The sequence below is a fragment of the Aquarana catesbeiana genome, linkage group LG10, assembly GCF_042186555.1.
Source record: "Aquarana catesbeiana isolate 2022-GZ linkage group LG10, ASM4218655v1, whole genome shotgun sequence".
NCBI classification, from domain to species: Eukaryota; Metazoa; Chordata; class Amphibia; order Anura; family Ranidae; genus Aquarana; species Aquarana catesbeiana.
The window spans coordinates 177,113,630-177,140,298 of NC_133333.1; positions in this window are offsets into that span (position 1 = coordinate 177,113,630).

Here is a 26,669-nt window from a genome sequence, read left to right on the forward strand (position 1 = left end):
TGTTAAACTCCCTTCTGCGAAAAAGTTTTATCCCTATTGTGGGGTCACCAGTATGGTATTTGTATATTGAAATCATATCCCCTCTCAAGCGTCTCTTCTCCAGAGAGAATAAGTTCAGTGCTCGCAACCTTTCCTCATATTTAATATCCTCCAGACTCTTTATTAGCTTTGTTGCCCTTCTTTGTACTCACTCTATTTCCAGTACATCCTTCCTGAGGACTGGTGCCCAGAACTGGACAGCATACTCTAGGAGCGGCCGGGACCAGAGTCTTGTAGAGCGGGTAAATTATCATTTTATCTCTGGAGTTGATCCCCCCCTTTTTTTTTTTTTTTTTTTTTTTTTTTTGAAAATTGAACATTTTTATTGATTTTCCAAGAAAATAGAGAGTTGACAACATAAAATACAAGGTAATACAATTAGTAGTGTCGTAAGTACTTCTGAGATAGAATCCATAAACAGTTGGTGAAAGGAACATGCAAGTATAAGCTAGTTAGTTTAACAACCATCAAAATGATACATTGACAAGACATTATTCAGATAGTACTGCATTTATACCTTGCATAATTAAACAAATTTAATCAAAGAGAGAGAAAAAGAGAAAAAAGAGAGAGAGAGAAGAAAAAGGAAGGGAGGAAGAATAAGATGATACAAGTGGAGATGGAAGAAGAATAGTAGAGAGTGATGAAGATGAAAGAGCGACCATCCGCCTCCGGAGCCCAGAATCTCTTGAAAGATGAAGGAACCAGTTAAAAATGACCAGGGGTAAGGAACATTAAGTTATGGGATTTTCGAAGAGGACCCCTAGTTCCCATATTTGATTATGTTTCTCAAGAGTGTCATTCATGGAGGCCGTCAGGTATTCCATTCTCTTGACATCTCTGATCCTGGAGTGCAATTCCGAAAGTGAGGGTGGTTCTCTCTGTTTCCATTTTAGGGCCACCAAGCATTGTGCGGCAGTTAGTATATGTGACAAAAGTTTCTTGGACATTTTAGATAGAGACATCGGTGGGAGACCCAACACAAAAGTCTTCGGATCAAAGGACACCTCAGCATCAAAGATGGACCGGAGCAAGGAATGCACCATTTGTCAATACTTAGTGATCAGAGGGCAAGTCCAATAAATATGAAATAGCGTCCCCCTATCTTTACAATATCGCCAGCATCAAGAATCAGCCAATGGATATATGGAGTGGAGCAAGTCTGGGGTCTGGTACCAATGGAACAGAATCTTATATTGATTCTCTTTATATAGCGTGCATACTGAGCTCTTAGAGGGCTGAGACCATATGAGCTGCCATGTGTGCAGGGGCAAGTCTGCACCCAGGGCCCGCTCCCACTTTCTCATATATGCATGACGCGGTCTGGTTGATGAAAAATCAAAAGTCAAAAGCTGATAGGTTTGTGAGATCATACCTTTAGGGGTTGATCCCCTTTTTAATGCATGCCAATATTCCGTTTGCCATTGCTGAGCCTATCATCTAATAGGACCCCCAGGTCCTTTTCCTTCCTAGATTCCCCCAGAGGTTCTCCCCCCAGTGTATAGATTGCATTCATATTTTTGCCACCCAAATGCATTATTTTACATTTTTCTACATTGAACCTCATTTGCCATGTAGTTGCCCACCCCATTAATTTGTTCAGATCTTTTTGCAAGGTTTCCACATCCTGCGGAGAAGTTATTGCACTGCTTAGCTTAGTATCGTCCGCAAATACAGAGATTGAACTGTTTACCCCATCCTCCAGGTCGTCCAGGTCCTGATCTGGAGGAAAAAAAAAAGGGAAAAAGGTTTGTGTCCTTTTCCATTTTCTGGATCTAAGTGTTACAGATCGGAGGTAGGCCACCCATAGATCCAACATGGGTCCAGGAAGCTCTAGTTTTTAAATTCAGAATAAAAACTGAATGGGTGCAAATGTAACAAAAGTGACATAAAATTGATCGGCTCAGATTCAGCAGGGGATCTGTTGTGACATAAAATTGATCGGCTCAGATTCAGCTGGGGATCTGTTGTGACATAAAATTGATCGGCTCAGATTCAGCTGGGGATCTGTTGATGGATCCCCTGCTGATTGGAATGGACAGCACCTTTGTGAAAGGAGTCCAAATCATCTCCATTTGTATGTTATAAAGATTCTGCAGGCCTCACATTGTTATTTGAGATTTATGCCACATTGAAGCATTTGATAAACACTTTTTATTAGACAATAATATGTTGCGTAAGATACTATGGCAACAACAACTGCAACAAATGCTTTGTACTTTGCCCCCCACCAAACATAGCTGACGCACACACACACAAGAAAACAGCTTGTACAGAAAAATATGACATTCTATAAAAATAAGCAAGCTACGAGTTATCCAGCTCACAGTAGCGTTTCTGATATGTGTTTGTTAGGTATTTTGCCATATTTCTGTAATGTCATATAGGGTGAGGGCTGTTCACAGACTTCTGCAGACCCAGACTTCGATAATGGTTTTTTTTCTGCCTTCCTCTGTATTAAATGTGGGTATGGGATTGTGTACTGTATATATGATTGTAAAACAATTTTTATTTTCCCTTTTATCTGTTTAACTAGATGGACTTGTGTCTTTTTTCAACCAGACTAACTATATAACTATGCAATTTCAACAAGTATTTGCAGGGATCTTAACAAACAAAAAAGTCTTGTCGCTAGCAGATAGAGTTGGGTGAACAGCTGGATCCAAGCAAAATTCGTCCCGAACATCGCCTGTTCACCCATTCAGCAAACACTCGAATTTGCGGAACGCTTGGCTTGCTGAGCGCCCCACAATGCACTGTGTGCTGCACAGTCTATTCTAACCTGATTTGGTAAAGCTTTGTCCAATCAGGGCACAGTGAATAGCTGGTCTTAAGGGAGTTGGCCAGGAAGCCGGTCGTGGCATGTTAACAACGGATGAGTCATCAGCTGTCAATGGGCTTTCCCACTGACAGCTGAATGAAAAAGAAACATTGCCAGCAATAGAAAAATGTTTTTTAAAAATTGTGAGGGGGACCCCTCCCAATCCATACCAGGCCCTTTGGGTCTAGTATGGATTTTGAGGGGAACCCCCATCCTAAATTTTACCTTTATCCAAGCATGCAGCCTTGCAGGCCAAGAAATGGGGGGGGTACTAGCGAGCACCCCCTCCTGAACCATACCAGGTCACATGCTCTCAACATGGGCGGTTCTTTTGGGCAGGAGGCTCTGCCCCCCCCACCCCAAAGCACCTTGTCCCCATGTTGATGGGGACAAGGGCCTCTTCCCCACAACCCTGTGCTGTTGTGGGGGTCTGTGGGCAGGGACCTTATCTGAATCTGGAAGCCCCCTTTAACAAGGGGGCCCCCAGATCCCACCCCTCCCACATGTGAATGAGTATGGGGTACATTGTACCCCTAGCCATTCACCAAAAAAAGTATCAAAAAGAAATAAAACACAGACACAATTTTTGACAATTCCTTTATCAAAGATTAAAAAAAAATGCCCCCCGATGTAGAGTAGGTCCATCGCCAATCACAATGCTCGCTGCCACACCAGCAAAAGTTTGGAATTTGATAGGGCTACCAGTCTCCAAGTCACATAGTAATGAAAATTTTGTGAGGCCGTTATGCTGCCATGTGACGTAGGGTTGATTTTCCAGACCTGGACGGAAGCTTGGGTTTCCTTGTATTGAAAGGTTGGTGGACATGAAGGGTGAGAGTTTGAGGCTTTTCCTGACTTCTCTCCAAGCAATAGCTATGTAGTAGTGGTGGAAGGGATTTCTATTTGCACGGGAGGAGGGCTACCAAGGAGTATGGGTATACCATTTCGGGTTCCAGGTGATGATTGGAGTAGCGAGACGTTTGGGCTATCCAGTCCAGACCTGTCCTCAATAGACAGGCTAAATTGTAGATTCTGATGTTTGGTATACACCCTTTGCGTCTGGGAAGATATAACTTCTTGAAAGCTATGCGTGGTCTTTTGTTTCGTCAAAGGAATTTAGAGATGGCAGTATTGAGAAATTTTGTGTCTTTATGGTGCAAAAGCAAAGGAATGGTTTGAAGTGGGTAGAGTAGGCTGGCAAAATTGACCATTTTCGCCAGATGGCATCTTCCCAGGAGCCAAAGGGGGAGATCCATGCAGTTATCTAGTTCCTGAGAGATTTTTGTGAGTAGGGGGGGTAGTTGAGGTGGTAGAGAGAGGAGGGTAGTTTCCCTATTTTTATTCCTAAGTAGGGGATGTGGGATTTAGCGACACTGAAGATGGATTGGTGGGTCCAGGGGGGGTTGGAATGAATGCCTATGAGGAGGATTTCACCTTTGTTGGAATTTATGCAGAGGCTCGAGCATAGTCTAAATTGGTCAAAGACTGATTTAATTGTGAGCATTTAGGGCAAAGGCCTCTCTAAAGTAAAATATAAAGGTAGCAAAGGTGCATATGTACCATCATCCAGAAATCAATATCAAAAAGGCGGTTGGAAGCCTGATCCCCAGTCAGGCGACCAAAATGGGGCATATTGGACTATTACGGTACAGTAATTAAGGGTAACCATATTGGTTACCCTTAATTACTGTACCGTAATAGTCCAATATGCCCCATTTTGGTCGCCTGACTGGGGATCAGGCTTCCAACCGCCTTTTTGATATTAATTGTGAGCATGTCAGAGGTGGGATTCGCTGAGAAAATAAGGACATCGTCAGCGAAGAGTGAAGTTCGTAATTCGTGTTTCGTGCCGATGTTGATGCCATGTAATGGGATTTTGTAAGATAGGTACCTGGACAGGGGTTCCAATGCAATGTTGAAAAGGAGTGGGGATAGGGGACAGCCCTGTCTCGTGCTTTTGTGGAGGCGGAATTCTTCTGAAAGGAGGCCTGACGCTACAATTCTAGCCACCGGGGCCGTGTACATGGTATTGATAAAGTGGGTGAAAGGGCCGGAAAATCCCATTTTAGTCATGACCATGGAAAGCCATTCGAAACGAACGTTATCGAAGGCTTTATCTGCATCTAGGGTGATAATTGTGCGGTCTCCCTTTGGATTGTATTTGGCGTGTTCCAGGGCCATCATCACCTTTCTGATGTTCATGGTGGCAGTCTTGCCCTTCACGAACCCCGATTTGGGCAGGGTGTATCAGAGAGGGGATAATGGAGGCTAGTCTAGTGGCAATAATCTTGGAGAGGATCTTGACATCAAGGTTTAAGAGTGAAATAGGTCTATATGAACCTGGTTCTTGTGGGTCCTTTCCCTTTTTTGCTAATAGTTTAATGATGGCTTGGTTACCCGTGGGTAGGTAGGGGCTGCCTGACCATATGTGATGATAGACTTCATGGAGGGTGGGTTCCAGGAGTGATTGTAGGGATTTGTAGAATTCGCCCGTGAAACCATCTGGGCCTGGGGCTTTAGAAGGGGCTAGGTTCCGAATGGCAGTTGATATTTCAGGAAGGGAGATGGGTGCGTTTAGAGCATCCAGTTGGGAGGGAGAGATTTGGGTGAGGGTTATTTTCTCAAGAAAAGTGAGTGCTGTCGGGTTGTCTATGGAGTCAGCCGCATATAAGGAGGAATAGTAGTGTAACAATGCTTTGTTTATGCCTTTTTGTGAGGTTTTAATGGTACCCAATGTGTCTCATAGGAAAGTAATATAGGTCGGATGGTGGGGGCCCTTACAGAGTCTTGAAAGTAGTTTACCTGCCTTGTTGCCGAATTTGTGGAGGGTGGCATCCATGTGCACTTTTTTGGTTAATTCCAGGGTTTCAGCCCAAGTATCAAAGGATTGCTTAGCTACCTGCCATGTCTTCCTATTGTCAGGGAAATCATCCGTGTACAGGGAACGTGGTGCTTGGTGCAATCGGGAGCTGGCCGTTTTGTAATTTTTAAGTGTGTTACTTTTGAAAGAAGCTGCATAAGAAATAATACATCCCCTAAGTAAGGCCTTGCCTGCTTCCCAGAATACATTAGGGTTGTTTGCATGTGGTGCATTGGTCAAGGTGTATTCAGACCATGCGTTTTCCATGTACAGTCGGAAATCAGAATTGTTTTGAAGGTAGGAGGGGAAGCGCCAAAGTTTGGGACTTGGGTGTAGGTCGGGGTTGTCAAATGTCACCAAGATAGGTACGTGATCGGATATAGCAATGTCGTGGATGTCAGCGTCAGATATCAGTGGGACAAGGTTGTCTGAGCAGAAAAGATAGTCAATTCTAGTGAAGACATTATGGGCAGTGGAGTAGAATGTGAACTCTCTATCAGCAGGGTGATGGAGGCGCCAAATGTCATGAAGGTGGAGGGAGTTCATCGTGGAGGCCAGAAGTGTCAGAGCACTGGGGTCTTGGAGGGATCGATGGCGTTTGGGAGAAGATCTGTCATCGATTAGGTGTAGGGTAGTGTTAAAGTCCCCGCCGATTATGTTTGGGAGGTGTGGGTCATGAAGGAGCCAGGTCGATAGTTCACTAAAAAACTGTTTAGTGGGGTTGTTGGGTGCGTAAATGTTTGAGATTATTAAAACTCTGGTCCCTATTTGAACATGTGCAGATAAAAAGCGTCCCTGAGAGTCTGAGTCAACAGATAGGACCGTACAGGGAAGGTTTTTATGTATGAGTATTAGAACCCCTGCTTTGCGGCCATTTGAGTCAGAGCCCAGGACCGTGCCCACCCAGAGTTTTTTCATACAGTGAAAGTCAGTGGTGGAGAGGTGGGTTTCCTGGAGCAGGGCAATGTCTGTTTTAAGCCTTTTAAGGTGGTGAAGAGTTATCATTCTCTGGGTGGGGAAACAAAGCCCTTTAACATTCCAGGGGACTATTTTCATATTGGGGGGCCATAAGGTAGGTATGGGCTGGCATTGTATGATTTGATTGGAAGATCATATGTAGGTGAGTTGTGAATACAATCGGGAATATGTAGGAATCTACGCTATATGAGAGTACGGAGCTAGGGTCTGTTGGTGCAAATGAGCCACAAAAAGGGAGTACTTGGGGAAGGGAGGGATTCAAACGGAAGGGGGTAAACAGTAGAGACAATAAGGCATTACTGTGAAACTTCACTTTTTTTCCGCATGGAAGTCACTGTTTAGTCCAGCTCCCATTACAAGACCCATTGACTGCAGCTTGGATTGGAGGGTGGTGTATGCTGGCAGCACGGGTTGTGGACGGGAAGTGTGGTCTGATCTACACAGGAAGGCCAGGGGAGAAAATTGCCTTTTAAGAGAAAAAACTATAAACAAGCAATAACATTTTAACATTATGCGTATCAGTAGAAAGGTTTGGCCCACCAGTATATGGAGTATATGATGAGGGGTAGAGAACAAAGCGGAGAGGGGAATAGGTGAGAGTCATCTCAGCCTGGGATGATCCGCAAGGCCGGTTGAGGAGCATTAGCAACAGAAGCTGTAGTGCTGTCGGAAGAGTTCTCTCAATGTGGCGTGGAGCAACATTGGTCTGGGCCAGAGGCTTTTTATCATTTTGGGGAGTCTTTTCGTGGGCTCTTTTGGTCCAGAGCACGGTTGATGGGAGCCGTTCTGGATGTGGGGCTGAGGTGTGAACCTGTGCGTAGTGATCTTAGGAAGGCCTCCGCCTTGGATGGATCATGGAAGGAGAGCTGGTTGCCATTGAGGGCTTTGAGCCGGAGGGTAGCTGGAAAGGCTAAGGTAAATTTGATTTGTTGCTAGTGTAGTTCCGTGCATATTTGTTGAAATGCTTTCCTTTTCTTGGACATTTCTATGGAGTACTCTGCGAAGATCAGGATCTTTATTCCATCGATCTGAAGAGATCTGGATTGTCTGTACTTCTGTAGAATGAAAGCTTTGCCGAAATAGTTCAGATATTTTGCGATAATTGGTCGGGGCAATTTGCGATCAGAGTTAAAGGTTCCCATACGGTGACTGAAGGTTGTAATGATTCTGGGATACCCACGAAACGCAGGTTACTCCTTCTGGACCTATTTTCTAAATCGTCCAATTTCTCTAGAATATATTTGTTTGTCTTGTCTTGGGCTTGTTCTGTGGATTATGCCTGGTAGAGTTCCTCTTCAATGTTGGCTATGCGGTGCTCAGCCTCATTCAACTTGGAGGTATGTTCCCCTAGCTGGGCCTGGAGCTGCTGCATGCCTGCGCTGACTGCCTTCTCCACAGAGGCAGATATCATGGGGGAGAGGAGAGCTGCCACTGTCTGGGCAATGAGCTCTGTGTGTTGATCACCATTTTGCTGTGGGGCAGTATCATGCTATGAGGAGGAGGGGGCCGGGCCGCCACTTACCTCCATGTCAGGCGCCCTTTCTGTAAGGGGATCTGTGTAGGCCGAAGCAGGGACCTCGATTTGCAGCTGTGCCGAGCGCGCCGTCGCGGCCGCGTTTGATCGTGGGCTGGTTTTCTCCACAAACCAGTCCATATTGTGGCCGGGTGTAAGGGGAGAAGGTGCCGGTTTTTGGGGCGAGTTCAGCCGTTGTTATAAGCCGATTCTGGAGCCTAGCTGTGGGAGCTGGTGAGAGAGCTGGCAAGAGAGCTGGCGAGAGAGGCAGCTACTCCAGGTGGCGCCGGAATCGGAAGTCTGCACGTTTTTAATGCCACCCCAACCACAAGTAAACGTGCTCTCTTATGCCGCGTACACACGGTCGGACTTTTCGTCTACAAAAGTCCAACGGACGCTGACGGACTAAAGCTGGCTGGTAATCCGATCGTGTGTGGGCTTCTCCGGACTTTCAACGGACTTTTTTAGCCTCAAATCCGACGGACTTTAGATTTGAAACATGCTTCAAATCTTTACGTCGTAAGTACGACGGACCCCGAAATCCGCTCGTCTGTGTGCTAGTCCGACGGACAAAAACCCATGCTAGGGCAGCTATTGGCTACTGGCTATGAACTTCCTTATTTTAGTCCGGTGTACGTCATCACGTACGAATCCGTCGGACTTTTGTGTGGTCGTGTGTAGGCAAGTCCGTTTGTAAGAAAGTCTGCCGCAAGTCCGCCGAAGGTACGTCGGAAGTCTGTCGGACAGGCTGTCGGACTTTTGTAGACGAAAAGTCCGACCGTGTGTACGCGGCATTAGACATCTCCTTATCACTCACCACCTTGTGACTTGAGAGTGAAATGAGAAGCAGCAGATTGATCTCTCTGTCACTTTGCTCTCTCCTCCTTTGATAATGCAACAGCTTGTTGGGGTGGCACATAGAAGAACTATATGCCCCAATTATTTTTATCTAGTGTTAGCATGATGAAATTGTTCTCTCAAGCACTATAACTGGCCCCACACTAGAAGGCTAACAGTCCTGTCTCTTTGCCTCAAGAGTCTGGAATAAGAATTAAGGCAGGCCATAGATGGTGCAAAATTTACACAATTCCCCCCATCAGCACAGACAGCACTGACAGGGAAATCCCTCCTGCTGAGCAATTGTCTGCTCCTGGCAGGGGGGCAAAGGGCGGGCGGGGTAACAATCGCTGAGGGGAAAAGACAGTGACTATTGCTAGCGGTTATAGCAACAGCTAGCGATAATCGCAAGTGAATTTGGCAGGCTGGTTGTACCCAAATTGATCCATCAACTTGGAACATTCAGCCTGCCCATACACGGTTCTAATCGAACCGTCTATGGCCGGCCTTTTGCAGGTATGAAAACTCATAACCATACTGTGATATAACTACTCTGTTAAAGTATCCCTGAAGCCTGGAAAAACGTGTAGGGTATAAAACTAGTTTTCCTCCTCCAGTCCTTTAATACTAATGTTAAACTCTACATTTGCTCTTACACCCAAAGGGTTGTGAGGCCTGACTACAAGCTGATTGGCTCCTTGTGCTACTTCTCCCTCCCCAAGACTGCTGTACAGGGACTGCAAGATGCTAATGCCAGGTCAACTTCAGATACTTACACTACTTACAGTGCATTTAAAAGATAACTAAAGGGTCATTTTAAAAAAACAAAAACAAAAAACAAACATGTCATACTTACCTCCTCTGTGCAGTTGGTTTTGCACAGAGTGGCCCTGATCCTCCTCTTCTGGGGTTCCTCAGCGGTGCACCTGGGTCCTCCTCCTCTTCTCGAGTGCCCCGTTGGAGAGCCGCTCCCCTGTGCTGCTTCTACGTCTATTGACACAGACAGCAGGACTTGGCCCCACCCCTGGCTCCCACATCATTGGATTTGATTGACAGCAGCAGGTGCCAATGGCTGCACTGCTATTAATCTATCCAAACAGGACCCGAGACACCAGTTGGAGCTGGTGTGCTCGTTCCCATTGCTGGAAAGTAAAAGGGGGGCTCTGGGGGGGCTGCTGCATCACAGGAGGTTTTTCACCTTAATGCGTAGAATGCATTAAGGTGAAAACCATGAGGGTTTACAACTCCTTTAAAGAAAATATGTTTAATGATGTATTAAAGTGGTTGTAAACCCTCACCCATACCCAGTGAATAACCTAAGATGATACACAGAAATTAAACAAATATCCTGTTGTACATGTATATCTGCTGTCTTTCCCTTTCTACGCTCTTTGAAAAGTGCAGATTATGTTAGAAATCTTGTTTCCTCTTTCAGCAGTGGGTGGAGAGTCTGGACTTACACTGTGTGACAGCTGATTTGAGGAAAGGGATACACCCCCTCCACATTGGCAGAGGAACGAAGGAACATGCAGAGCTGTACTCTGAGTAGACAAGCTCTCTGCTTATCTACCTCTTAGCTCCCTCCCCGACACAAATTTTCAGCTGTTGTTATCTCATGTTTCGAAGAACTTATTAGAAGTGACTCTGCTGATAACAGAGGAACGGAGCAGCAGAAAGGAATGGCGCTTAAAGCTTTTGAGAGAGATAAACACTACATATATATGTGCTTAGGTCAAATTTCATGAATGGGGTTTACAACCACAACAGTTGTGAACATACAATCCTATACACACATTCTAATACAATTATAACTATGCAGTCATCATAACTGCATTTGCTCAGTTTCATAAATGATTGTTCTTACTTACTTTTACAAGGTTAAAAAGTTCTGTCATGGGATCATGCATCTCTTCTTCCTGATAGTGGGGGGGGGGGCAGGGTTACAAGGTACTGTATAGACACACGGAGTGCCTATATTCTATAGTCTGTGCAGCCTAAGACAAGACTGATCTGTGATTGGTCAGCGAATGTGATGGCTAAACAACCTATCCAATACAGGTATGCCGTGCATCTACACAGTGTCCTGTTCCTCTGAATGGCCAGCCAAAGGATGAAAACTGATCACAAATACACAGATCAGCTTCTGTGTTTTGCAGGATCAACCAGATACCTCAGACAGAAGACGTACTTGAAAACTAGAAATGTACCGAACGACCCCCTGTTCGGTTTGCGGCAGAACTTTAGAACCTTACAAAAGTTCGGAACCGAATAACGAACCCCATTGAAGTCTATGGGACCCGAACTGGAAAAATCAAACGTGACTATTTTGAAGTCTTATATGCAAGTAATTGGGCATACAATGGTTATGGGGTCTGGATACTGCCATGGGGGAAATGTATCAATGAAAAAAAAGTTTGTAAAAAACATCATTTTTAAATGAGCAGTGATTTACTGATGCTTAAAGTGCTTAAAGTGAAACCATCATAATGAGAACTAACAAAAAAATTGAAAAATTCCTTTAAATAGACAACCTGGGGGGGGGGGGTCCCTTTAGTCTGCCTGTAACGTGGCACATCTGTACCATGTATAGAGCTTGCTGCAGCAATAATGACATTTATAAAGCCAAAAAATTACATTTTCCATTCAAGCTTTCTTTATTTTAAACAACAGTTTGGGGGGGGGGGCAGTCTGTATGATGAGGCTACAATTTATTGCACCCAGAACAAGATTAGAGATTTTTTGGATAAATGTTGGTGTCTCTTTCGCAGAGTTTGGATAGAAGTAACAGGTGCAGAAAAATTGTGCTCTGGGTGTTGGTGGTGCCTTCTCACCGTAACCCTATGGAGACACTCTTGTTGAAAGCAAGAATTGGCCTTGCTGTCAAAAATTGAAATTATATGCACTTGTCAAACAGGTGCGGATAAATTGGTCTTTGGGTGTCTGTGGTGCCTTCACACCATAACCCTATAGACGTACTCTTGATGAAAGCAAGAACTGGCCTCACTGTCAAAATTTGCAATGATATGCACCTATCAAACAGGTGTGGAAAAATTGGTCCTTCGGTGTTAATTGTGCCCATGAAAGCTACACCAAAAAAATTCTTCCAGATGAAATCAACACCCATAGAGCTAGGCAGCCTAGACAGTCTTTCAGAGATTTGAGATCCAGAAAGCACTTAATCAGCAACATCGACATCAGGGCCTTGATAGCTGCTGCTAATCCAGGACTGATTCATTTTGATAAATGTCAGCTGGTCCATGGAGTCTGTGGACAGACATGCTCTCTTATCTGTCACAAAACCTCCAGTAGCACTAAATACCCATTCAAAAAGCACGCTTGATGAGTAGCCCAGCAGCTCTATTGCATACTGGGCAAGTTCTGGCCAGTGGTCTATTCTCATGACCCAATAACCCAGTGGATGGTCAAATGGAAAGCTCTCCATATCTGTTTTCGCCCCTAGATAATCTGATGATGAAAACGCTGTCGATGGGATGTGAAAGCTGACAGCCCTGGGCGCAGAGGACTAAAACAAATTTGAAATGCATCACTGAGGCAGCCCCCTTCTCTGCCGCTCCTCTTTTTACCAACAGATGCTTCAAAAAGATGTTTTCCACCAGACTGTAACCTATCTGTCATGTGCCTGGGTGTATTTGAACCGGGATGTTCCAGGTCCCACAGCTACAGTCTTACTTGTTGTGCCACAGAGGAGCTCTGGAGTTATACCTATGTTCTCTTAGTTTGATGCATTACCCTGGACTCACTAGCCCCACCTGCTGCCAGCTGTGGACAATCTAAAATCAAAGCAGCCCATAAATAGCAGCACTTCCTATCTCTCAGTGCCTGTTTGGACTAGCTTCCTGGGTGTTTTGACTGCTTTTTGACTCTGAATATCGTATTTGAACTTCTGCCTGAATTCCTGACTACTCTCTAGCCTGCTGATTTTGTACTTCACCGCCAGCTCGTATATGTCCTTTGCTTGCCTGACCAATCTCTGGATTTCGATCACGTACCTCTTTGCCTGATCTGTTGCCGTCCTGATCTGCCTAAGTTTTCTCCTGAATCCTTAGCACACAAGCTTCACTTCAGATACTACCTATCACAGGTACCTTACACTACCAGAGGCGGGAAAGGCGTTACATAAACTCCTCTTTAAGGTGTCCTCAAGAGATTTTATCTTCTGCTTCCTCTGTGGGGACCAGATGGGTTCCAAGACTTTCCTCTTGTAACGGTGGTCAAGAAGGGTTGCCAAACAATAGTGATCCTTCTCCTTGTCCTTTCACAGGCTTTGAAGAATAAGGGAGCCCATGCACCCCAAGTTTGCGGAGGCATGAGAAGCAGACTCCTCAGGGTCACTGAGGATTGCAGTATGTGGAACTGCCTCCTCCCAGGCACATACTACACCTAAGGGTTCTGGGGATAAAAAATCATCTGTTAAGGGTTGACATATGTCTTGCTCTGCTTCAATGCATCCAAAGCTGCCAGAATCTTCTTCCTCCTCCCTCTGCTCTTCTGTGTTCTGTGGCATAGGAAGAATGGTGTCTGCATAAAGCGGGCTGTGAGATGAAAGGAGGTCCTCCTCTTCCTTTTGCTGCTCTGCCTCGAGTGCCCTGTCCATAATGCCATGGAGAGTCTGCTCCAGCAGGAACACAAGAGGGATTGTGTCACTGGTGCATGCATTGTCACGGCTCACCATCCTTGTTACCTCTTCAAATGGTAACAGTACAGTTCATGCATCCTTTATCAGCAGCCATTGGTGTGGGGAAAAAAAGCAGAGCCGGCTTGAGCCTGTCATTGTGCCATACTCACATGGATATATACTGCGTTAAACTTACAATAACGCACTGATATATACTGCGTTAAACGTGCAGTAATGCACTGATATATACTACAGGCAACCTGCCCTGAAAAATTAAACTGACACTAAAGTAAAAATGAATGGTCACACTACACTCACACTGAACTATCACTAGAGTCACACTAAACTTATTCTACACTGACAATAGAATCAGAATTGCACACTATAGCACACTAACTCTCTAGTAGCACTGAACAGAGCCCTGTTCTATTTCTCTCCACGCCAATATCACACTGCAAATGGCCTCTATGGGGAGAATATTTTTATAGTGTGGGGAGGGACTAAGAGCAATGAGCCATGATTGGATAGAGTCATCATTACTTTCTCCAATTATGACTCTGGAAGTGCTCTGTGGCCTGATTGCATACTGCTCTGTGGGCAAAGCTTTCATTGCTTCAGCCAATCAGGGCTTCCAATGCGCACTGTGCAGCGGCGCAGTGCAACGTGGTGATTTGGCGGGTCGACATAGGCGTGTGCACAGGGTGTGCCAGGTGTGCCTGGGCACACTCTAATCACGCTGTGCTGCGCAGATTCACCTTACTGCTTGGCTGCAGAGAAAGGGACTGGGAAATCTCTGTCCTCAGTCCCTTTCTCTGTCTCAAAATGAGGCTGTTCAGACCCTTGATATTTCACCAAAGTCCCCCAATGGGGCTCCTAATAAATTGTAAAAAAAAAATATAAAATAATAATAATAATAATACACTATTGGAAAAAATAATACAATGTAAAAAACTTATAATAATAAAAAAATAAAAAATAAATACTGACACCAATCCCTGCCCTACTGACACCATCTACTGCTCTACTTCCATATATATATATATATATATATATATATATATATATATATATATATATATATATATATATATATATAGTGTGTGAGTTTAAGCTTTGGGGTGCACACCCTAATGCAACAGGCTGTGCACGCCTATGCGGGTCGAACAAACAGTTGAACACCCCCATTATTCGTTGAATGGACAAACAGCCAATGTTTGGCCCCAACTTATGCTCGGGCCAAACCATTCGCCCAACTCTAGTAAAGACAATAAAGACTATGAAATATACATATGTGAGAACACACATAGAAAAAAAAATATTTAGGGTAACATACACTTTATTTTATAGAGAGTTGCATTAAAATGTGTATGTAATACAGAAGTTTACAGGTCTCTTTTTGCAAACATGTATTGCAGGACTGAACACAACAAACAAGTGCATATGGATAGTTTATCAAAGCACATAAATTACTTGTTTTCCTAGCCAAAAGGTATTAATTCAGCCCATTTTTCACTGTTTGGTGGAAGTATAAACACTCTATCTGCAAGAGACATTTTCTGGGCATTCCTATCTTTTGGAACACATTATGTGGGAGAGGAGATATGAAGTGTTTGGCAAAGAAATCATAAAATAGACTAGGCACATTTTTCTTACTAGAAAGGAACCTTCCCCACACCTTCCCCAGAAATGCATTACAGGCTTCTCCAGAGAGAAGATGTGATCAATGTATATTTATTCTAGGGAAAGCACACAGCACACACTACTTACACTTTGCTAAGTTGTCATTTTATATTGAAAACTTGTGGTATTGTAAAGCTATCCATGCATTGGAAGTTTATCATCTAATTTTTGTAATCTTAAAGTCTAAAGCAGGTTTTCTCAACTTCTTAACACAAACCCTTGAAATAACGTTTAGGTGTCAGGCAACCTCCCACCCCTGAAGCATTAGCATGAACACTAAGTCATACATACAGTATAGGGATAATTAGAAGGAATGTAGAGTATTTAGGGCTGTACAACTATATTATTTTCAGTAGTAATAATGAAATAAAACAATTGATAATAATTGCAAAAAGAGTAATACAGTAAAAATTGCAGTGTTCTCTTGCAGAAACATGACCCCTGACATTGATGGCCATGGGATAAGTGTCCCCTTACATTGATGTTCATGGTGGAAGTGCCCCTTTCCATTCGTGACCAGTGGAAAGAATACACTTTACACTGGCGATGTTGGTCAATGTGAAGACAGAACTTTACATTGATGGTCAGTATTAAGAATACATCTTAAACTGAGGGATGGGTTTCCGCGCTCACAGACCTGAAGGCTTGCAGCCTCCCCTTACACTTACCCCCGAAGGGGTGAGTTAATTGGTGAAAAGAATGTTAATTTAATGGTGAGTGGCGCTACCTCTACCAGGGTACCTTAAATAATATATATAATAATATATATAAATACCCAAAAAGAAAAAATATGAAAATAAAAATAAAGAATATTCTTAGGTGCAAAAACCTCAATCACTCAAATACATTGGGTAGTGGATGTGAATGTGCAACTCTAAAATAGTGTACCATGGTAACGTGTCAGTCTCGAGACCTACATAAAAGTGTAAAACATGTGACTGACCATCACAATTGATTAATATGTGATATTAGAAATTGATAAATAACAGTGAATTAAAAGATGACAGTAAATTAAATTAAACACCACAGACTCTGACATGGACGGGGATCAGTCCAATAGGGATCCCCCCCTCAAAAAACAGTGTGTGATCCACTTTAAGGACTTAATGATCAACCTGCAGCCTGAGAAGGATTTAGTTCTACTAAACTTTTTGCAGTGAGCCAGAAGGTACCAAAGGATATACTGACGGACACTTCACAGCTGGAGCTGGAGCGGGAGCACCTGGGGACCCAAAACATCATATCGCTGCCTGGTACTACATGCCTACTACCCCTGCAGGGGTGCAGGGAGTTGGTGAGTGGGGATCTTTGAGGGGGAGCACCGCAAGTCACTGGATCTGAACAGCTGTTTCCACGAAAGTCACTTATCACAGACGTTTTGTCTTTTGTCTTTTGTTTTTTGCTTATGCTGGACTCTGACACATCCAATTTTTACACCATTTTTTCACTATAAAAAATTTTTTTAGGTGTGCAATGTGTATTTTATGCCTAAGTTGGGACTACTTATGATACACATATATATTTTTTTAGCTGGTGTAGTTTTTTCACCTTATGTATTTTGGACATATTTATGGATCAACATAGGATTTAGACATGTTGTTGAATGCCATTTGAAAAGTGGATCACACACTGTTTTTTGAGGGGGGGATCCCTATTGGACTGATCCCCGTCCATGTCACAGTCTGTGGTGTTTTAATTTAATTTACTGTCATCTTTTAATTCACTGTTATTTATCAATTTCTAATATGTTGTCACATATTAATCAATTGTGATGGTCAGTCACATGTTTTACACTTTTATGTAGGTCACGAGACTGACACGTTACCATGGTACTCTATTTTAGAGTTGCACATTCACATCCACTACCCAATGTATTTGAGTGATTGAGGTTTTTGCACCTAAGAATATTCTTTATTTTTATTTTCATATTTTTTTCTTTTTGAGTATTTATATATATTATTTAAGGTACCCTGGTAGAGGTAGCGCCACTCACCCCTAATTTACATTCTTTTCAAGAATACATCTTACGTTGGTGATCAATGAGACAAATGCACTTTACATTGCTGGTCAGTGAGAAGAATACATCTTATATTGGTTTTCAGTGTGAATAATACACCTTACATTGATGGTCAATTTGCAGAATGCTCCTTACAGTGGTGGTCAGTGAGAAGAATGCTCCTTACAGTGGTGGCCAGTGAGAAGAATGCCCCTTACTTTAGAGGTCAGTGAGATGAATGCACCTTGCATTGGTAGCCAGTGGAAAGAATACACCCTACATCGGTGGTTAGTGGGAAGAATGCTCCACTTACTTATACTAGAAAAGATTATCGCTGTCAGTGGTAGCTTATCTGAGAGGCAGAAATTACACTTTGCTCAAGGAACGCCTAGCAACATTTGGAAGAGCTCTAGGATTCGCTAGAATCCTATTTGAGAAAGACTGGTCTAAAGTGAAGAGAAAATCAATGGTTGTTAGATTTACTTTTTTAATGTTCACAAGAGTTTACAGCAGACTTTTAAATATCTTCCTTGTATAAAAAAAAACCCTTTAGTTTAAAAATAATGCTTGTAAAGCCCTGGCTAAGCCGTAGTAAGAAAGCCCAGCATCAGCTGCTCACTTTTTGTCCCTTTCTCTTTAAGTGAAAACATACAATATACAGTATATAGAGCAATATGAGCTAGAGATGGGTAGTGCATGCCCCTTCTCTGACTCATCCAGTTTTGGAAACAACTAAAGGAAAAGCAACACTGACACAAAACTCATGATTCCAGAAAGGTGGACTACTGGAGGACTGACTGCTGGTAGTACATAAGGGACTGCTAGAGTTTCACAAGTGGATAATGTGAAAGTAAGGAAAAAAACGCAAAAACTTGGGGAGCTCTGCCAATCTCCAGATGAACATAAGTCAAGCAAGAATAATACTGAACATTTACGTATCTTAAGATAGTGATTCTTTATTTGAAAAACAAAGTACTAGAAGTCAATGTATTGTGGAAGTCAAGCACTCCTTTCATCAGGGCAGATAGGCTAAAAAATGCAATAGATGTATCTGAAGAAAATAGAGAGAAGCAACCCCCATAAGAAAGCATCCAGTAATTTATCATTCTTTCTATAACTTGACGTGACCAGAAGAAATATTGTCCTTGCTTTCCCTGTCTGCATAGCCAAAACACCAGAGGCCCCCCAAAAAAGTAATGGAGGGCATACAGCCAGAGATACTCATTTGATGGTTAAGTTAGTCAGTACCTAGTTTGCGGAAACCTTGTGTCTTCCTCAAAAGAATGCAGTACATAGGGAAAAAAACAGAAACATAGAACTCTACTAAGAGTATTAGTTTCATCTAAGAAGGTGTAACACGGGATAATTACCACCGCTCTAGGTGATCGGGTTCAAGCTTCCCGTCCTCCGCTATGTGGATGATTGTGAGAGCCCCAGGTGCCGGCAATTGCTATTCCAATGGTATATGTGTGATGGAAAAATCTGGACAGCCGCACTCCGGATTAGAAAAGTGAAAAATAAAATCCTCTTTATTGAAAAAGTAATAACATGATTAAAATCCGTACATGGCTTTGTTGGGATAATGCAGCATAACCGCTAACGCGTTTCACGCTCCCATAGAGCGCTTACTCATGAGCGCTTACTCATCACTTTTCTAATCCGGAGTGCGGCTGTCCAGATTTTTCCATCACACATATACCATAAGAAGGTGTAACACAATCAGAGTTTGATGATCAACTAAAGTGCCTGAGGTACACTTGTGCATACAACAGCTTTAGCGCTTTCATAATAAGGGTCACTTGCAGAAGGTTGCCGCTGAGTGAGATCATAAATCTAGGAATTCTATAAGGTGTGTCTAAAAAGATTGGTGAATGGTCCGATATCTCAATAGCAACATGAGACACGTCGAAACGCCACCTAGCGTGGATTACACGTGACTGTCAAGGCAAACCTGCTGTGGGCAGTCAAATATAATCAGTGTGAGAGGTAGGGTCACAATGCAATTGAGCAACGAGTGAACATCAAGTTGTGCTACAAATTGGGGGGAGATGGTGACGGAGACACATAAAATGTTGGTGCAAGTGTACGGGACAGAAACCACGAGCAGAAAATGTGTTTATGGCTGGTTCAAACACTTTTACTATGGGAAGGACATGACTGAGGATGAGCCCTGTTTGGGTCGCCCATCAACAAACAGAACCCCAGACATAATCGAGCGAGTGTGACAAATGCTGGCACGATATCAGCGACTGACTCTAAGATTTGGGTAGCAGAAGATCTATTCCAGGTTTGTGCCGCACAGCCTGATAGAAGAACAGAAAGCAAAACGGATGGAAGCCTCTGGAGATTTCATTACCATGTGTGACCAGGATCCATCCTTTCTGCGAACCTTCCTCACAAGGGATGAGACCTGGTGCTACCAATTCTTGGCTTAGCATGGCGTACATGTTCTCCATCATCCACCATACTCCCCAGATCTGGCGCCTGCGGTCTTCTTTCTATTTCCCTGCCTGAAGAGTATCATGAAAGGCAAACATTTTGTGGATAGCAATTCTGCAATCGATTCCTAAAGAGGCCTTTGCTGACAGTATCCAGAAGCTTTATGAATGTTGCCAAAAGTGTGTTGTGAAGGATGACAATTATTTTGAAGGCCAATAAGGGTAACTTGTTTGTATCTTCTGTTTTGTTTGTTTTCTGATACCATTCAACGAACACGCCTTGTATTTCACTCTATTAGGTGACTGAAGTAAAACCATGTGCCAAACAACTTCAGTACTTCAAATATAAAGTTCTCTGACTGAATGGTACTGTCCTTCAGGATCCTTGGCCCAGACGCCCTATCTACAAACTAGTAAAGAATGTCCTCTACAGAGCATCAATTGCATCATCTAAAGGTATAAAAGCATAAAAGCTTACCTGATGTAAAGGTCAAATACCATTATCTAATAAACTATCCATTACCTTCTAAACAACTTTTATTTTCTTGTGGTTGTAATTCCGATTTGAAGAGATGTTGCCTCACAAAATAGTAACACCCAGCCATTACATCAGTTGAGCATTTCGATTTATGTTTTTATTATCTGCTGATGATATGATTGATGGTCCTAGAGGAGAGTTCTCATTTGTTTGTAGAATGGACTGGTAAATTGTCATACAAATACTCATACAAAAAATCTAATAAGTACATTCGATAATGCAGAATGTTATTTGAAAATACTTTAAACTTTTGTTTGCTTTGGGCAAACGATGTCATACAACCCCGGAGTCTTCAGGAAGGGAGGAGGGGTTTTCTCAGCTAAGCACACCCTCCTGCCTGCATACCTGACCTAATGGAAGATGGATTCCACAAAGTAAATGCTATATAATTTATCTGTTCTTACTCAAAATAGCCACGGCCATAAATGCTAGGGGGTGTTTTTCAAAGTGATTTCTCAGCAAAAAAAAAAGCATAAAGACATGTATTGGCAAATTTTCTTTGAATATTAAAAATTAAAATAGAGTTTTTGGCTTGTGGTGCTCAGATGCAGTGCAGTTCCACTTTAAAGGAGAAGTAGGGCCAAAGCTCTTTTGGCCCTACTTCTCCTGTAGATCACAGAAGTGCACTTCGTTCTGCAATACTGTGACCATGATTCGACCAACAGTGGGCTAAAGTCCTCTGTCAGCTGACTTCACTCAGTTGGTCTAGACTCCAGACTTTAATCTTGGGATCCACCCAGATGCCTGACTAGCAGCTGGCTCAGCCTCTCAGTGTGCTGCTGAGAGCCTGAGCCAGCCACTCCCTCCCCCTCCACAGCCTGGCGCTCCAGTCAGTGCCGGTGGCTCTCTGCTCACTGAAAACTGACAACCAAGCGTTTTCAGTCTTACAGGCAGCAAGGGACAGCCTAGGTATGTAGGGTTGTTTTATTCAAAACCTCATACTTCTCTTAAAATTCACATGTTAATTATGTCTTAAATGCTAAAGTCTTGTTTTTTTTTTTTTGTTTAAAAATAACAAACAAGTTATACTTACCTCCTCTGTACAGTGGTTTTGCATAGAGCAGCCCGGATCCTCCTCTTCTCGGGTCCCTCACCAGTGTTCCTGGCCTTTCCCTCCGGCCTAGTGCCCTACAGCAAGCAGCTTGCTCTGGGGGCACCTGAGCTGAGCTGCTGCTCTGTGTGTCCATTCAGACACTGAGCCATTGGCTCACTTACTGTGATTGACAGCAGCGGGAGCCAATGGTGCATTTTTCAGACAATCAGGAGGGAGAGTCCCAGCCAGCCGAGTCTCTCATGCACAATCGCTGGATCGAGATGGCACTCAGGTAAGTATTAGGGGGCTGCTGCACACATAAGGTATTTTTATCTTACTGCATAGAATGCAGTAAGATAAAAAAAAAAAAAAACTTCTACCTACCACTTTAATTCCCCTTTGCCAAAAATCTAAGCTAAGAGGGTGGCAACACTTTTTGTATTAGTTAGGGAATACAGTGTCCCTCCCCTGCCCAAGCCTGCTGATTGGATAGTGAAGGAACAGCATCAGGCTGATAAGGCATGAACTCTGCTCTCTCCTTCTGTAATCTTGTTTACTGTTACCACAAATGCAGGCAACAGTGTATGACTGGCCTCTCTCACTTTTTGAAAAATGTTTAGATATTTATGCTATATGTAAAAAAAGAAAACTGAATTGTTATAAACAAATAGGCAAGTAAAATAAATCCTGTTTTTTACATGTGCCTGGTGTTCAGCTTTACAAGAAAAAGAAGTGATAATTTCCTGTTCCAGAACACATCTGCGGTTTTACTTGCAAAGATATTGAAAAAATTCTAAAAAGTAAAAAAAATAAAATAAAAACACATCTGTCCCTTATTTCTCATCCAAAGTCACATCTATTCAACTATTATATGGCAGCTCTCAAGCAACTCATTTTACAGCATCTTCAGCCTTGCTAAAACAGTTTTCCCAGAAGTTCATGCAAAAAAAAAAGCATGGAAGTTTAGCACATTAGAAAGCCCATGTTGTATTTTGGTAATAAAACATATAATAACTTACAAACAACATGGCCAGGCATAAAAAGAAGCATTTATGAAAAGTTTAATATTTCGCATTAAAGTGTATTCCACTCTGTGCTTTTTTGTTTCTTTGTACAGAGTTTTAATAAAGCCTTGTGTCAAATCTCAGAATCAAATGTGTTATGATTTTTGGGATCTATGTCGAACAATCCAAACTTTTAAAAGGATCTGGAAATACCATTACCAAGGCTGGGATGTGATTCTCACACCTCTGCCTGGGAAAAGAACCACAAAGCAGAGATGTAGCCTTAGAACCTGCTAAGCTCGGATTACATATTCTTTCTCCAGTGACACAAATCGCAGAATACGTTGGCTGGAATTCTATAAGGAAGAAAAAGAAAAAAAAGGTGGACCAAAAAATCTGTTTACTTTCTTAGCTGTTCTCATGGCTGCAGAATTCCCCAACCGTGGAAAAGTTACACTCAAGCAGAGGAAACTATGGTGATCTTTCAGTCCAGATGTTTGTAAAGTGGTGCTGAAAGGAGGAGGCCTCAATCCAAGCGGGAGAAGTAGATACTAACCCAAAGGCCCTCCCAAAGCTGGCCACTGGCCAAGTATCCCTCAGCATGGACAGCAGTCCCACTTAACCTTTTTTTTCGCAATGTAATTAGTGCTATGTTTATGTTTAGGCTCATCTCCAGAAAGATTTCTTGGCATGGTCTAACAGAAATCTTTCTAATATGGGGCTTGGTGCAAAAATATAGGATTTATTGAAGCTTAAAGTAAATCTGTCACAAACATAGGAATAGGCATTAGCAAAAGTTAGCTTCACAAGAAAAAAAAAAAAAATCACATGTCAAAACACCCAGCAGATTTAAAAATAAAAGTAGTATGCACATCTTTCCAGAAAAAAAAAATCTATTGGGGCACTAGAGTTGGCTTTAATGTGGCCACATAATACAAAGGAAGGCACTGTGGGTACAAAGGGTGGGGCTCTTTCTTGCTCCTCTCCACCATACAAAAGCCAATGAGAGCTCTTGGCTTGGGTGCAATGGGGAAGGGTGGGGAAGGAGTTGGGAAATTTGAGTTGTGTATACAGTGTGAACCCAGGATTAGAGAACCCCTCAGGCTGCATAAATAAATATTATATTATAAATATTTTGAAGTGCTGCATACATATAAAGGCACCTAATAATGCTTACACTTAACGTGTAGCTAAACCCAAAGTCAAAAATGTAACATGTTGCAGCTTCCTAATCCTTTGTATGGTGGCTGTATTTGCTTTCTTTTTTCAAGCTATTGCTTTATTTTCACCTGGTAATCCTGCAAATAAAGCACTTCCTGTCCCTGGGTAGCTAATTCTTCACTGTATCTATGGAGGGATCCATGGTTGTCACTCGAGGCTGCTCTCCTGATATGGACTAAAAACATGTCCATACCTTTTTATCTTCATTACAAGTGGAACAAGGTAATAGGTAGTTTACAGAGAACAGTTAGGAAGGAAGGTATTCTTCGGTGCAGCTCACAGGAAGTGATAAGGACACTGCATTTCTGTCAGGAGCAATAGGTATTTTCTGTATGCACTGAAAATGTTCTTAGCTTAAAAAAAAGAAAATGAATGCAGCTCCCACATCTAAGGATGGTAAGCTGCAGTATGTTGCATTTTTTGTTCTTGGGTTTGGTTTTTCTTGAAGCAGCAGTTATTTTATATAGTTAGCTTAAAATAGGCCAAAATTGACCACCAGAATGATACTGACCTTCCAAAACAACTCTGATCCTCCCTTTCACCTGAGATCCCATGACTAGTGCCTAGGCAGTCATGTAAACAGCTGTGTAATAGTAATTTTCACAAATTACTATTACAGCATATTAGGTTGGTCAGATTAGAAGGTGGAAGACAATTTAGGAATAGCTGCCCTTTCAAATGTCACAAAATCAGAGTATACAAAGTATGTCTAAATAACAAGACTGTTTAAATAACTCACCTTTATTTATATGTATTACAAATGTAATGCTTGTCCCCTTCATTATATTCTTCATTTGCACTGATATATTGCTGCAGTTTTGTTTTCCACTGGTCGAAGGCATGGAGAAAATCAGTTTCTGTCAGCTGTTTCAATATTTCCGTTCTCTTCTTTACAGCATCAACTGACTCAAAACGTGTCCCTTTAAGCACTGGTTTAACTTTTGGGAATTCATTCTCACGTCCTTCGTTGAATCTTTTGTGCCACTCAAACACACGCGCACAAGACAGGCCGTCATTCCCATAAGCTGTAGTAAGCATTTGAAAACATTCTGTTGGTGTTTTGTGCAATTTTAGTAAAAATTTCAAATTGACATGTTGTTCAACTTTTAAACTAAGCATTTTTCCGGCACAAAAAATACAACCAAACTAAATGGCGACTCACAATCAACTGAACGTCATAGAGTGTTGCTGCTTGTCACGCAGATTCAAACATGTTCAAGGTCACCACGCATGCAGTTATAACTGATTCTTACATAGTTACATAGTAGGTGAGGTTGAAAAAAGACACAAGTCCATCAAGTCCAACCTATGTGTGTGATTATATGTCAGTATTACTTTGTATATCCCTGTATGTTGTGGTCATTCAGGTGCTTATCTAATAGTTTCTTTAAACTACCGATGCTCCCCGCTGAGACCACAGCCTGTGGAAGGGAATTCCACATCCTTTTGCTCTTACAGTAAAGAACCCTCTACATAGTTTAAGGTTAAACCTCTTTTCTTCTAGTTTTAATGAGTGGCCACGAGTCTTGTTAAACTCTCTTCTGCGAAAAAGTTTTATTCCTATTGTGGGGTCACCAGTACGGTATTTGTATATTGAAATCATATCCCCTCTCAAGCGTCTCTTCTCCAGAGAGAATAAGTTCAGTGCTCGCAACCTTTCCTCATTACTAATATCCTCCAGACCCTTTATTAGCTTTGTTGCCCTTCTTTGTACTCGCTCCAATTCCAGTACATCCTTCCTGAGGACTGGTGCCCAGAACTGGACAGCATACTCTAGGGGCGACCAGACCAGAGTCTTGTAGAGCGGGAGTCTCTGTAATTGATCCCCTTTTTAATGCATGTTAATATTCTCTTTGCTTTGCTAGCAGCAGCTTGGCATCGCATGCCATTGCTGAGCCTATCATCTACTAGGACCCCCAGGGTCTTTTCCATCCTAGATTCCACCAGAGGTTCTCCCCCAGTGTATAGATTGCATTCATATTTTTGCCACCCAAATGCATTATTTTACATTTTTCTACATTGAACCTCATTTGCCATGTAGTTACCCACCCCATGAATTTGTACAGATCTTTTTGCAAGGTTTCCACATCCTGCGGAGAAGTTATTGCCCACATTAGTGCCACGTGTCATCAGTGCCATGTATCAGTGCCATCTGCCAGTGCCACGTGTCATCAGTGCCACGTATCAGTGCCATCTGCCAGTGTCGCGTGTCATCAGTGCCATGTATCAGTGCCATCTGTCACCAGTGCCATCTGCCAGTGTCACGTGTCATCAGTGCCACGTATCAGTGCCATCTGTCACCAGTGCCATCTGTTGTCAGTGTCACCTATCATCAGTGCCACCTGTCAGTGTCACCTGCCACATCAGTGTCACCTGCCACATCAGTGTCACCTGTCAGTGTCACCTGCCACATCAGTGTCACGTGTCATCAGTGCCACGTATCAGTACCATCTGTCACCAGTGCAATCTGCCAGTGTCACATGTCATCAGTGCCACATATCAGTGTCATTTGTGATCACTAAGAATGTCACAAATATTGTTTTCAGCCGAGGAGGCATACAATATTCTTGCGGCCGACGAGAGCAACGGGGAGCTTTCTGCTTCGGATTCCTCATATTCATATTCTGAGTCTGACATGGACTACGAGCCTGTCCTAACCAGTGGTACACTGATAGCCTCAGAGGAGGAGGATGAGAGTCCACCCACCAGACGAAGGCATACTGCTAAGGAAGCAGTGCCATCCCCCAGCACCGCAATGCCATCCCCCAGCACCGCAGTGCCATCCACCAGCACCACAGTACCTCGGCAAAGGCCACGTACCGGTGGAGTGTCACCTCAGTCCCAAAGGGTTAGGTCCCATGCCAGCCTTCCCTATTCCCTTCAGAACCCCTTATGGCTTCCTCCTAATTCAGGAGAAGCTATCATTCTCCCTTTCACTGCCCAGCCAGGAGTCCAGGTGGACACAGAAAATTTTTCACCAATCGATTTTTTCCACCTTATTTTTCCTGAGGACATGCTTGCATCAGTTGTGGCCCAGTGCAACCTATATGCCCAACAATTTATAGCAAGTAACCC